The 13,392-nt window shown below is 49.4% G+C and overlaps 1 protein-coding gene across 1 annotated transcript in view; it reads right to left on the reverse strand.

Annotated features, from left to right (window-relative positions):
* Positions 1 to 4,061, reverse strand: part of CRACDL (CRACD like) — a 148,171-nt gene extending 144,110 nt beyond the window's left edge. Inside the window, exon 1 of the mRNA XM_038004184.2 lies at positions 3,142 to 4,061. The gene's annotated coding sequence lies outside the window, so the exon portion shown is untranslated. The remainder of the gene's footprint in view (positions 1 to 3,141) is intronic.
* Positions 4,062 to 13,392: the final 9,331 nt, after the last annotated feature.

The raw sequence follows: 13,392 nt of genomic DNA on the forward strand, positions 1-13,392 counted from the left end.
AAAGCCATGATGTGCAGAGGACAGAAGACAGAACCTAAGAAACAGCCCCGCCCCACAGGTAGAAAAATGCCCTCTGGGCCTGGGACATGAACCCGGGCACTGAGCACCTACCGCTGTGCACCCCCCTGGAGGGGCAGGGGTGGGGCTGAGGGGGCGTTCCTGTCCTACTTCCTGCGGGGACTCTGGGAAGGCCGAGCTCAGAACAGTAGAAATGGAGAAAACACGGCTCAGCACAACCTGGGCGGGCTCCCAGGTGCCCAATAGGGGCCCAGAAGAGAACTCAGAGTGTGGGGACCTCTGGGCCAATGCAAGAGCCAGGTCCCCACTGTGGCTCACCCTGGGAACACCAGCTGCACAATGATGGAAACATGAGCAGGAGGCTCCATGCGGAGGGGAAGGGGACGCACTGGGGCACCGCAAGAGGACCAGATGACCAGCCAGGGCCGCTCCTCTCAAGCTCTGATGGGACTACAACCCTCTCCTGGTGCCCAGGGGTGACTTGTAGCGAAAAGGAGTCCCCGAGGAGTAACCTGGAGAGACTGAGAGACTGACTCTCCAGGGACAAAGCTACCTTTAAGCTAAATAGCAACTGAAATACTACCATTCATTGGGCTCCGGAAAAACAGAACCATGCGCTAGGAACTGAGTACACCAAAAAGGGAACCAAGGGACTTCACTGAGGACAGCAAAATCAAGCTCACTTGCGCAAAATTTTGCACCCTTCCACAATAAACCCAGGGCAGGTTTCCACCCAGAGTCTGCCTGCAACACAAGCAGTATGTATGTGCACAACAAGCGACTGCATGACAAGGCACGGGGCCAGCCTGCAGGGGAAGAGCTAGTGGCTGCAAGGTAGCTAAGTCAAGGCAGCTAAGTGGGTATAAAGGCCCACCAGCACATCACAGAAAACCCGCCCTCCTGGAGGCCTGGTACCTTTACATCTATTCTCTCATTTAACCGAGAGCATCCCTGAGGGCTGGCCAGCTGAGTCCATTTCAGCTGCTATAACAAAATACCATAAACCGGGCAGCTCATAGACAACATTTATTCCTCACAGTTCTGGAGGCTGGAAGTCCAAGATCAAGGCACTGGCAGGTTGGGTGTCTGGTGAGGGCCTGTTCCTCACAGAAGGCGCCTCCTCGCCGTGTCCTCACGTGGTGGAAGGGACACGCTTCTTTTATAAGGGCACCAAGCTCATTCATGACCTTTCACTTCCCAAAGGCCTCATCTCTTAATACCATCACCTTGAGGATTAGGAATCAACGTATGAATTTTTGGGGGGACACAAACTTTCAAACCATAGCACTATCACTGCTCTCATTTCCCTGAAGACTGCACTGAGACTGGTCAAGATTCTTTTTTGTTTTTTTGTTTTGGTTATGGGTTTTTTTTTTTTTTTTTTGCGACTGAGTCTCACTCTGCTACTCAGGCTGGAGTGCAGTGGTGTGATCTCAGCTCACTGCAACCTCTACCTCCCTGGTTCAAGCAATTCCCCTGCCTCAGCCTCCCGAGCAGCTGGGATTACAGGTGCACGCCACCACATCCTGCTAAATTTTTTGTATTTTTAGTAGAGACGGGGCTTCACCACATTAGCCAGATTGGTCAGGAACTCCTGACCTCAGGCAATCCACCTGGCTTGGCCTCCCAAAGTGCTGGGATTACAGGTGTGAGCCATCGCGCCCAGCCAAGATTCACCTTAACTAGCCCAAGAGGGCCAAGCAGAGCAGTGATCCCAGTAGGACAGCCACCTGTTAGTGAGCCTCACATGCCTGATCCTCTGCAGTAGCTGAGCTGTGCAGCATCCACGAATGGTACACTCGATTTTCTAAGTGAGGAAACAGACGCTTAGAGATTAAGAACTTGACTCTCAGAGCAGGTCCAGAATTAGGGTGAGGCAAGGGAAGTACTCACCACAGGCACAAAATTTAAGGGGATACCAAAAATGCAGTCAGATAAATGCCTTATTACAACATTTTAAAACATCAAAACAAATACAGAAATCCACAATACAAAATCTCACACTTTTAAAAAAAGACAGGATCAGTGATCCTGATTTTTCCTCTTGCCTCAGGCTCCAAGATGGCACAGCACGGGAGCAGAGCCCAGAAACCAGCCCAGCTCAACCTTCTCCACCAGCTCCAAAGCAGGGACGCCTGATGTCACCACACGACACTGTCTCTAGATATCTTTCTCCTCACAATTTTATAACCTCAATGGGTTCTTAGGATGACCACAGCGCTCCATCATTCCAGGCGTGCGCCCGTGGGACCGAGCTCCAGGGAAAATACCAGGGGTCTACACAGATTCTAGTCTATGCTATATGCAAATGAAGGAAGGCTGCAGGCTCAAATAACCGAGTAGGGTACTTTAAGACCAGTTTGGGAAGCTGTGAGCTGGCTCTAAAAGGGTAACACAGCTGCCTGTCTTCCACTTGGATTTCCTGGCTCAAAACTGTCAGCAGGACCTAATGCCTGCAGGCGGCTTGCACCTACACGGAGTCACACTCACACAGTGGCACTGCTTCTGACTTGCATTTAAAAGCAAGTGGCTATAATATGCTCTGATCACATGTGAACTTCATACCAAAGCTTTGTTCTGTTCAACAAATATTTGTTGATTAAAAATGTGAACACTTCCTACATCAACTCCAGTAATCCCTCCCGGGTGGCGTGTAATCAAAGCCTAAAACCTGTTAAATAAACCATCGCCTAAAGCACAAGGCAGTTCCTGAATGTGTGCACTCCTTTCCCCTGCAAGGGCGTGTGGAGACAGTGGCCATAAAGACCTCGCGTGCTAACAATTTCAACCGAGCAGGACCTTCTCTCCCTCCTCTTTCATTTTCCTGGCGCGTAAACTGCTGGTTTTGCCTCATAATGGAAAGTTGAGTCCAGCAAAGTGAGCAAAGGGAAACTTTGGGCACTCGCACCAGCGCGTCCGGCTCCCCCTCGGCCCCAGGAGCTGCCCAGGGCTTCGGCAGCGGGGGTGGCGCCTCTCCCGGTCCGAGGGGCCCCTGGCCTCACGGTCTCTGCCCTCGACCCCCCAGCCCCAGCCCGCGCCACCCCCGCCCGGTGCCTCCGCGCCCACCCCGTCTTCGACCCACGCCTGCCTTGGGCCACGCGATTTCAAACCCCCTTGAGGTACCTGGCACGGGAGCGTGGCCCGGGCTCGGCGAGACGCGCAGAGAAGGGCACCTTTCGCGGGGTGCGGCGAGCCGGGGCTGCTCCCGCCGCGGTGCGCGTCTGGCCCCCGCCCGAAGCTGCGCTGACGCAGCAGGTGGCCGCGCGGCCTCCAGACAGCCCGGGTCTGCGGCCGGAGAGCGGGACACGGGCGCTGACACTACCCTCCCGCGGCCGGCCCGGCCCTGCGCCCGGCGCGCTCCCAGCTTCCAGCTTCCAGCTCCCAGCTGCGGGCGCGCCGGCTCCGCTCGGCTCCGCTCGGCTCGGCGGGGGCGGACGCCGCTCAGCTCCCCTCGCCGGCCGCCGCGCGCACCTCCCCCGCGGCGCGCCGCTCCCAACGCCGCCTCCGCAGCCGGCCGGGCGGAGCGGGGCCGAGACCTCGGGGCTGGGGGTGCAGGCGCCGGCCTGGGCCTTGGCCGCCCCGCGGGAGGCGGGAGGCGGGAGGGCGATCGGGGTGCGGGCCCGGCTGCCCAGCGCTCCCTCCCGAGCCCGCGCCGCTCCCGACCCGCCTCGGCTTGTCCGCGCAGCGGCGCTGTCGGGGCTCCGGGAGGGCCGGGGCGCACCGGAGACCCTGAGCGGGCGTCAAGTCAGTCCGGGACAGGCCCAGGGCACCGGCGCGCGCCAGGGAGAGGGACCCGGGACTCCAGGTCACCTCCGGATGCGCCCTCGAAGTCGGTGGCCTGCGGCAGGCGTGGGCGCCGGGGGAAGGAAGTGAGCATTTGAATAAAAGTAAAAGTTTGTTGTTGTTGTTGTTTTATAACCGTGTGGGTCCCGAGCGTCTCCAGGCTAATTAGGGAAGCTGCCGCCCAGTCTGGAGGTGATTCATGGGTGTGACACTGGCGAGTGTGGGAAGAAAAACAGCTGATGCCGTCTCAGCTGCGCTCGCCTTTCTTTATTTTCTTTATTTCTTTCTTCTTTTTTAAAAAATGCTTTTTCTTGTAAAGACAGGGCTGGTCCATGTAGGGAGACCGCGCACGAGGGAGGCGCCTTGGGTGGTCACCCAGCGAATCGCCTCCGGAGCCCGAGCCGCGGCGTGGGTCTGCGGATGGTGCAGCCCGGCGGCCCCTTCCCCGGCGGTGCACGCCCCGGGCCAGGCAGGCGAGAGGCGCGGGAGCTGCGTCCCAGCGGGGAGCCCAGGCCGCTACGAGTCCGCAGGGGACGCCTTCAGCCCGGGCTGGAAGAGATGATGCTAACGTCAGACGGGGACTCTTGGGTGTCACCCGACGCCAGAATGAGCGGCCAGGTCCGCGCTGTTTGGAGGGGGTCACGCGGGAACCGCGCTCCTCCGCGGGACGCTGGGTCCGAGGTTAGCGCCGCGCACACTGGAGGCCTGGAAAAGCCGCGCTGCTGCGCTGTCGGAGGCAGAGCCGGCCTGGACCCCGGAAGGAGCTCTCTCCACCTGTGGCTTTCAACGGGCTCAAAATCCCAGATAGAAGAATCGAGGGAAACGAGGCCCAAGACAGATTCCCACTTACTTGGGCATATCAAACGAAGTTTCCTTTTTGAATTTTTAATGTTAGCCCTTGGGCACAAGCTATTCACTTAAAAGCCTCTTTTGATGGTTAAGTGCTTTAAGTTCCCTGCATGAAAAGAACAAAAATAGTGATTCAGCCTTCTAGCCCCCAAATTAATAACCTGCATTCACAATGAACAGGTGACTCATGACAATCGGAGACAACGAGTTTGTTGGGTGCCTGTGTGTTTGCTTTTTTCAAAATCTTCAAACTAAACTGAACAACTACCCAAAAAAGGCTATACTCCCCTCTCCTCTCCCACCTTGAGCCTCTGCTCCTTGCTCTTCAAAATCACGTTAGTTTTTGTTGCCGTAACTACTAAATATTTATGGACTCCATAAACTGCCTTTCTACCGAAGAATTTCGTTTCCAGAAGATCTTAAACCTCTGGCTTTATTTGTATTCTGTGGGTGGCTTTTGAAGTGCCTGGAGGTTTTCAGAAGACAAAAACCGAGGTTCCTGGTGATTAGTTAAGGCCGAGAACATGGTGTCAACACTCAAAATAGAAACTGGTGGGGAATTTTGTGAATAGGTTGGGAAAATGGACAATTATCTGGAGCCTGGGAGAGCAAGCACCTTCACCATCACGCTTTACAAATGTGGAAAGGAAGAGTGCTCCTCCCCTACCCCTAGCACTTTCACCTTCCGGTAAGAGCTCTGGTTCCCAGGGCCCTGCCATGTGGCTGGCAGTCAAGGCGGCTTTTCCCCTCCTTAATGCCTTTTGGATCAAGCCTTGAAGCCAGGTTGAGGAAATGACTAAAATGTTCAAGTAAGGATTTGTCAAAGTTGCAAAAGAAACATAGACCCCACATAGCGTTTCTTGCAGCCTGCATGGACAACCGGAAAGCCAAGAGCATGGGGTTGGTTGTTTTGGAGGCTCCAGAAAATCTCTCAGCTAACCTTGAACGCATCCCTTTCAGAGAAGGAGAACCTCATTGACAAGCCAAAAGAAAGAAGACCATGCTACTTCTAAATATATTGCACCTCACTGGGAACACGCTTTTATCAAATACTAGGCACTGATCTAAGCCATTTACAAACAGTCACTCATTTAAATCATCCACCTGCCAGCAGACCCTCTGAGCTAAGACCTGCCATTACCCTGGTTTTGCAACTGAGATGCTGCTATTATCTCCATGTGGTAGATGAGGAGACTTAGCGTGAGAAGGGCAAGTACCCATGCCCAAGGGCATACAGATAGTAAGTGGCAGAGCCAGGGTTTGAACCCCTAATCTGCAGTTAAGGCTGGGCAAGGCTGCCTTTCTGAAAAATGATGTCTACCTCTGCATACTGAAAATATTTTTCAGTTTAGAAAAGAAAGGAATATCAGCCCTTCCCACACTCAGGGAAGGACATACTTTGGGATCTCAGAAAGCAAGAGTATTTACACTTTTGATATTTGCCCTTAAAAATATTTACATTTGCTTCTTTACTCAGTTATTCCCAACACCATCATCATCATTGCTAATCATCAGTCCTGAGTCTTCACTTAGTCAAACCAGATGCTGGTGATTAATGGGGTGAAGATGGCGAAGTCAAAGACAATATGCTTTCTAACCCAGGTGGTGGCAGGGACACTCCTTCAGGACAGTATTCATCCCAGGTTCTGCTTTTGGGTCTTGAGACACTCAATCTGCTTGTCTTCATCTGGGTTCAGAAAATACAGACCCCATAGGCACAGACATCCATCCCTACCTGGGGAGAGGATTGGAGTCAAGGGCCAACCAGGAACCAATCAGGAAGAAACGATGTCTCACCAGGTCCACTGCCCAGGTGAGCCTTGGTGGCAGAGGTCGAATTGAGCCGCCTCACTGCCAGAGGCCACAGGGCCCTACTCCTGAGGGGCTCTCTGCAGCCTGGCTGTCCAGCAATACCCAGATCCCAGCCACCATCCCTCTCACCCTCCTCCAGCAATAGCGATTGGACCTTGTCCTTTCCCTCTTTCAAAACCCTTCCCTGGCTTCTCTGCGGTGAGGTTGAAATCCAGACTTCTTAAGAGGACCACATCTCTTGGGCCTCCTTTCAGTACCACCCTCTGCTCCCTCCACTCCAGCCACACTGGCCTTCTTCCAGTTCTGTGAACACCCCAAGCTTCCTCCTGCCCTGGGGGCTTAGCCCAAGCTGCCCTCACCCTTCACCTGGCTGACTCCCACTAATTTTTCAGGTTTTAGCTGCAATGACATTTCCTTTGGTCTTTTTTCCTGACCTGTATTTCCCTCCTGCTCCTCTTCTTTAGAGAACATATTACACTTTGGAGTGGTTTATTTTTTATTCCATACTGAAGTCCCCCACCAGCGCACAACCTCCAGGAGGGCAGGGTCTGTATCTGTGTCCAGCACCTAGCACGGTGCTGGTTTACAGTAGCTGCTGGATCAATATTTAGTAATCAATGAACTTCCACCATGACCTATCATGACCCTGAAACTGCTGTACCTCAAATGCATGAGACTGCCCCCACTCTCTCTTCCCAATTCTTTTCCACCCTAGTCTTGCTCCCGTTGTTTCCTAAACTTCTGCTCCTCCCCCATCCAAGGACCTTCTGCTCCAACTGCTCATTTCTCACGAGTCATCTCTCTTCAGCCTCCACCCTGCCTAGCCCTGAGCCTCATGGTCATCCCCCGACTGCTCTCTTACCAGCACCCCCAGTGCCCTCATACCTTGGTCCCCCGCCACCACACCTTCCTGGTTGAAACCCCAACCATACACCAGCCTCCTCTCTTCCTACACAAGCCCTTTGTGCTGCCAAGGAAATTCACAGAACCATGCAGACCCAAACCACAAAAATACAGTCTCCACCCACACTTGGGCCTTACTACCTTGAGCCCATTAATGCCTAGTGTTCCATTATTGGAATGCTAAGCTTGTGGGAGTTATTTACATCTTACTGCTCAAGGTCATGGCCAAGGTCTGATTTTTCACACACAAAAATTGCAACCTCCAGCATAAACGGGTTAAACATTCTCTGAAAAACAAACAGGATGGTACATAAAATAAGAAAGAAGGAAAGATCACCAATAATTCCAACTGCAGAGGTAATCACTGTTGGCATTTTATTGTTTTTCTTCCAGTTTTCTTTTTCCAAAAAAGGGATTCAAGCTGGCCTACAAACTCAAATGGCTTTTACATAGTTGAGATTAAGGCAAATACACAAGATTGTATCCTGATTTTTTCAGCTACATTATAACACAAGTATCTTCCCTTGTGATGATGTAGTTTTTATAAATATAAGTTTTTAATAACTGATATTCCATTATGTGATACATCATGATTTATTATTTTAAACCATTCCTCTATTGTCTTATTTTCAACTTGGGAGTATTCTACAAAATTCTTTGACAAGATCTGTGTGCGACCAGACTCAGTGGCTCACGCCTGTAATCCCAGCACTTTGGGAGCCCGAGGCAGGCAGATCACCTGAGGTCAGGAGCTTGAGACCAGCCTAGCCAACATAGTGAAACCCCATCTCTACTAAAAATACAAAAATTAGCTGGGCATGGTGGCAGGCACCTGTAGTCCCAGCTACTTGGGAGGCTGAGGCAGGAGAATCAATTGAACCCGGGAGGTGGAGGTTGCAGTGAGTCAAGATCATGCCACTGCACTCCAGCCTGGGTGGCAGAGCGAGACTCCGTATCAAAAAAAAAAAAAAAAAAGTGTCTGTACGCATAATATTTCTGCATTTATTTTGCTTATATTTAATTTATTTCCTTAGGAGATGTTCAGAGAGGAATCCCTGAGCTGATGGCTATGAACAAGCTGAAGGCTCTGAGTCTCAGGGTGGGAAGGCGTCTAAGGTGCTAAAGCCTGAAATACACCACATTATTTCCTTTGTTCCTGCACAGCTCACTTTGCCATTGCCCACAGTAAAGGTCGCCCTCGCTGCTCTCACATACTGTGTGTTCCCGGTCCGCACCATGTTCTCCGCTGAACAGATGGCTTTGCGTTCTTCTTTGGAGAACATTAATGACGGTATAAACTCTCTCAATGCCCCATATCCACCCCCAGACCAATAACATTGATCTTTGATCCTAGACATGAGACAGCATCTCCCCGCCGCTTAGATCTTTCTTAGGGAAGACTGGCTTGCACCCATGTCCTTCAAGAGCACCACCCACAAAGATGGATCTTTCCAATCTGCAAATATTATTAGGACATCCATTGTTCATTTAGTACCTATAATATATAAGACATAGGGTTGGGCGCAGTGGCTTACGCCTATAATCCCAGCACCTTGGGAGGCTGAGGCAGGTGGATCACCTGAGGTCAGGAGTTTAAGACCAGCCTGGCCAACATAGTGAAACGCCGTCTCTACTAAATATACAAAAATTAGCCAAGCGTGGTGGCGGGCACCTGTAATCCCAGCTACTCGCGAGGCTGAGGCAGGAGAATCACTTGAACCCAGGAGGCGGAGATTGCAACCAGTCGAGATCGTGTCATTGCACTTCAGCCTGGGCAATAAGAGTGAAACTTCGTCTCAAAAAAAAAAAAAAAATTACATTATTTGCTTTCACAGATTCCCATTTGAACTTCCGTGAGGGAATTCTATGAAGGTCAGAACTTTTGTGGCGTGTGCCCAAAGGTCACAGGGAGACTAAGTATCCCACCCCATACATGACTCCAAAGCTCTTTTTTTTTTTTTTTTTTTTTTTTTTTTTTTTTGAGACGGAGTCTCGCTCTGTCGTCCAGGCTGGAGTGCGTGGCCAGATCTCAGCTCACTGCAAGCTCCGCCTCCCGGGTTTACGCCATTCTCCTGCCTCAGCCTCCCGAGTAGCTGGGACTACAGGCGCCTGCCACCTCGCCCGGCTAGTTTTTTGTATTTTTTAGTACAGACGGGGTTTCACCGTGTTAGCCAGGATGGTCTCGATCTCCTGACCTCGTGATCCGCCCGTCTCGGCCTCCCAAAGTGCTGGGATTACAGGCTTGAGCCACCGCGCCCGGCCGACTCCAAAGCTCTTGACTTCTACGTGGCATTTCTAGGCACTTCCTGTGTTTTAGGCTTCATTGCTCCAGATTTGTCTTGGAAAAGGGGGTACATCATAGTCCCATTTTTCACATGAATTTGCAAATATGGTCTGAGGATTATAGATTCTTATGCACATCATTTAGTGTTGATGCTTTGTTCTAATTCTATGAGCTTCTGTTAACATTTAGACAGGCATTGAGGGCCTGTTTGCTCTCTTTTATTTTTCCTACTTTCTTACCTGTCATTTATGTTGTATCATCTGTCACCACAGCATCCAGGCAAGTACATTTTTTGGTGTACACAATCAGGCAGCAGTATGCGTTTTGTCTCTAACCAGCAATTAACTCTCTTCAGGACAATTCCAACAGCCACGAGGTTCTGCATTTATGATCACGCCTTTATTTCACTGGTTCTGAATGTTTTCTCACAAGTTGTTACAGCTTTTTTTTTTTTTTTTTTTTTTTTTTTTTTTTTTGAGAGAGTCTCACTCTGTCACCCAGGCTGGAATGCAGTGGCACGGTCTTAGCTCACTGCAACCTCCACCTCCCTGGTTCAAGTGATTCTCCTGCCTCAGCCTTCTGAGTAGCTGGGATTCCAGGGGCACACCAACACACCCGGCTAATTTTTGTATTTTTAATAGAGATGGGGTTTCACCATGTTGGCCAGGCTGGTCTCAAACTCCTGACCTCAGGTGATCCACCCGCCTCAGCTTCCCAAAGTGCTGGTATGACAGGTGTGAGCCGCCACGTCCAGCCTGTTACAGAAGTTTTTGTAAAATAGATGGCAGATTAAAAAAACAAGTGGGGCCAGGCGTGGTGGCTCATGCCTGTAATCCTGACTCTTTGGGAAACCAAGGTGGGCAGATCACCTGAGGTCAGGAGTTTGAGAACAGCCTGGCCAACATGGCGAAACCCCATCTCTAGTAAAGATACAAAAATTAGCCAGGCGTGGTGGCTCAAGCCTGTAGTCCCAGCTACTAGGGAGGCTGAGGCAGGAGAATTCCTTGAACCCAGGAGACAGAGGTTGCATTGAGCCAAGATCATGCCACTGCACTCCAGCCTGGGCGACAGAGTGACTCTGTCTCAAAAAAAAAAAAAAAAAAAAAAAAAAATTCAAAATCAAACAGACTTAGGTCAGAACAAGTTTAAGGCATTCTATATTTTCCCTTTTGGAATGTTTCTCCTAATTTAAATACTACACATCTGATCTGGCCAGTTTACTGATCTGTCGGAAGGTACCTCAGGTTTAGTGAACATTAAACAGCTCTAGCTTAGTGTTGGCTGAGCCTGGGAGGTTATCGTTCTATTAGAAATTTATCATGGCTGATACATTTCATAAAATTGCATTGTTTTACAGTTGGGTAAATCTTGGTAGCCATTGTTCTTGTTTGTGTGCGGGGAAGGATTGGTTTGGATTTTGCTTTCTGAGTGTGTCTGACCTAAAGGACACACATCTTAAGTGTGTGGCTTGAACTTTTACATACGATTACTCCCCTGCCACCATCATCCACATCACGATCTAGATCATTTCCAGCACCCGGGAAGCCTTCTTGTGTGCTTTTTCAATTCGTGACAACCCCAGGTTCACCACTATTCCAACCTCTATTGTCATAGACTAATTTTGCCCGTTGTTAAACCTGATAGACAGGCATAAGTAGACTGACACCGTGGGTCTTCTTTGGTGTCTGACTTCTGTGAGCCAACATTATGTCTGTGAGATTCAACCGTGTTTTGAATATTTATCACTGTGTAGTATTCCCTTGTACAGATATACCAGTTTACCTTGGGCACCATCTTGGGCGTTTGAGTTGATTCCAGGTTTGTGCTATTATGATAAATCTGCTATGAACATTCTTAAAGATGCTTTTGGTAGGCACAAGCACTCAATTTTCTGGAATATTATCCAGGTGTGGAATTCTAAGTCAGGGTATATGTATGCTTAGTTTTGGTAAGTATTGCCAAACATTTTTCTGGGGTGATTGAACTAGTTTACATTACTACCATTCATATAGAAGTTTCACATCCTCCACATCCTTGCATATGCGATGTTGTCATTCTTTTTAAGTTTAGTCATTTCAGTGGGTGCTGTAGTGATGTCTTATTGTGGTTTTAATCTTCATTTCTCTGATAACTAATGAAGAGTATCTTTCCATTGGCTACTTTGATATCCTCTTTTGTGAAGTGCCTGTTTGCCTTTTGCTATTTTATTGGGCTATTTTTTTCTTTTAGATAGATAGATGATAGAGATAGATGATAGAAAGATAGATAATTAGATAGATAGATAGACAGGAGTTTTTTTGTTTTTTGTTTTTTGTTTTTTTGAGATGGAGTTTTGCTCTTTGCCCAGGCTGAAGTGAAGTGGCATGATCTTGGCTCACTGTAACCTCCGCCCCCAGGTTCAAGTGATTCTCCTGCCTCAGCCTCCCAAGTAGCTGGGATTATAGGTGCCCACCCACCACACCCAGCTAATTTTTTGTATTTTTAGTAGAGATGGGGTTTCACCATTTGCCCAGGCTGGTCTCGAACTCCTGACTTCAGGTTATCCACCCGCTTCAGCTTCCCAAAGTGATAGGAGATAGGATTACAGGTGTGAGCCACGGCACCCGGCCAGACAGAACTCTATATATTCCAGATTTCATTCCTTTATTGGAAATGTATCTATATTTGTATATATTTATGTATTTAAGTCTGTGTGTATATATGTGTGTGCATGTGTAGATACATACATACATAGAGGGAGGGAGGAAGACAGAGAGAATACGCAAATACCTTCTCCCAGTCTGTGGCCTGCCTCTCCGGCATCGGCCTCCTTTGTTCCTGCACAGGCCCTTCTATGCTGCCCAGGAAATTCACAGAGCCATGCAGACCAAAACCACAAAAATGTACAGTCTCCAGCCTCACTTGGGCCTTAAAACATTTAATCATTCTCTAAAAAAACCAACGGGATGGTACATAAAGAAAGAAGGAAAGATCGATAATTCCAACCACGGAAGAATCACTGTTGCCATTTTACTGTTTTTCCTTCCAGTTTTTCTTTTACAGAAAAGGCATTCGAGGTGACCTGCAAACTCAAATGTTTTCTACATAGTTGAGATGAAGACAAATACATAATTTTGTATCTTGATTTTTGCAAGTACGTTGTAACACAAGTATCTTCCCATGTGATAAAGTTTTTATAAATATAAATTTTTAATAACTGGCTAATACTCCATTATGTGGGTACGTCATAATTTATGTTTTATCATTTCTCTATTGCCTTCTTTTTAGTTGGAGGGTATTATACGAAATTATTTGACAAATATCGGCCGGGCGCTGTGGCTCACGCCTGTAATCCCAGCACTTTGGGAGGCCAAGGTGGGCAGATCACGAGGTCAGGAGATCGAGACCATCCTGGCTAACATGGTGAAACCCTGTCTCTACTAAAACTACAAAAAATTAGCCGGGCGTGGTGGCGGTGCCTGTAGTCCCAGCTACTTGGGAGGCCGAGGCAGGAGAATGGCGTGAACCCGGGAGGCAGAGCTTGGAGTGAGCCGAGATGGTGCCACTGCACTCCAGCCTGGGCCACAGAGCGAGACTCCATCTCAAAAAAAAATTTATTTGACAAATATCTGTGCATGTAATTTGTCTGCGTTTATTTTGCCTATATTTATTTCCTTAGGAGGCAGAGAGGAATTCCTGAGCAGATGCTACGAATGGGCTGAAGCATCTGACAGTCCCAGCGCGGGAGGCTTCTAAGGTTCTGA

Source organism: Chlorocebus sabaeus, chromosome 14 (genome assembly GCF_047675955.1).
Source record: "Chlorocebus sabaeus isolate Y175 chromosome 14, mChlSab1.0.hap1, whole genome shotgun sequence".
In the NCBI taxonomy this organism is placed as follows: Eukaryota; Metazoa; Chordata; class Mammalia; order Primates; family Cercopithecidae; genus Chlorocebus; species Chlorocebus sabaeus.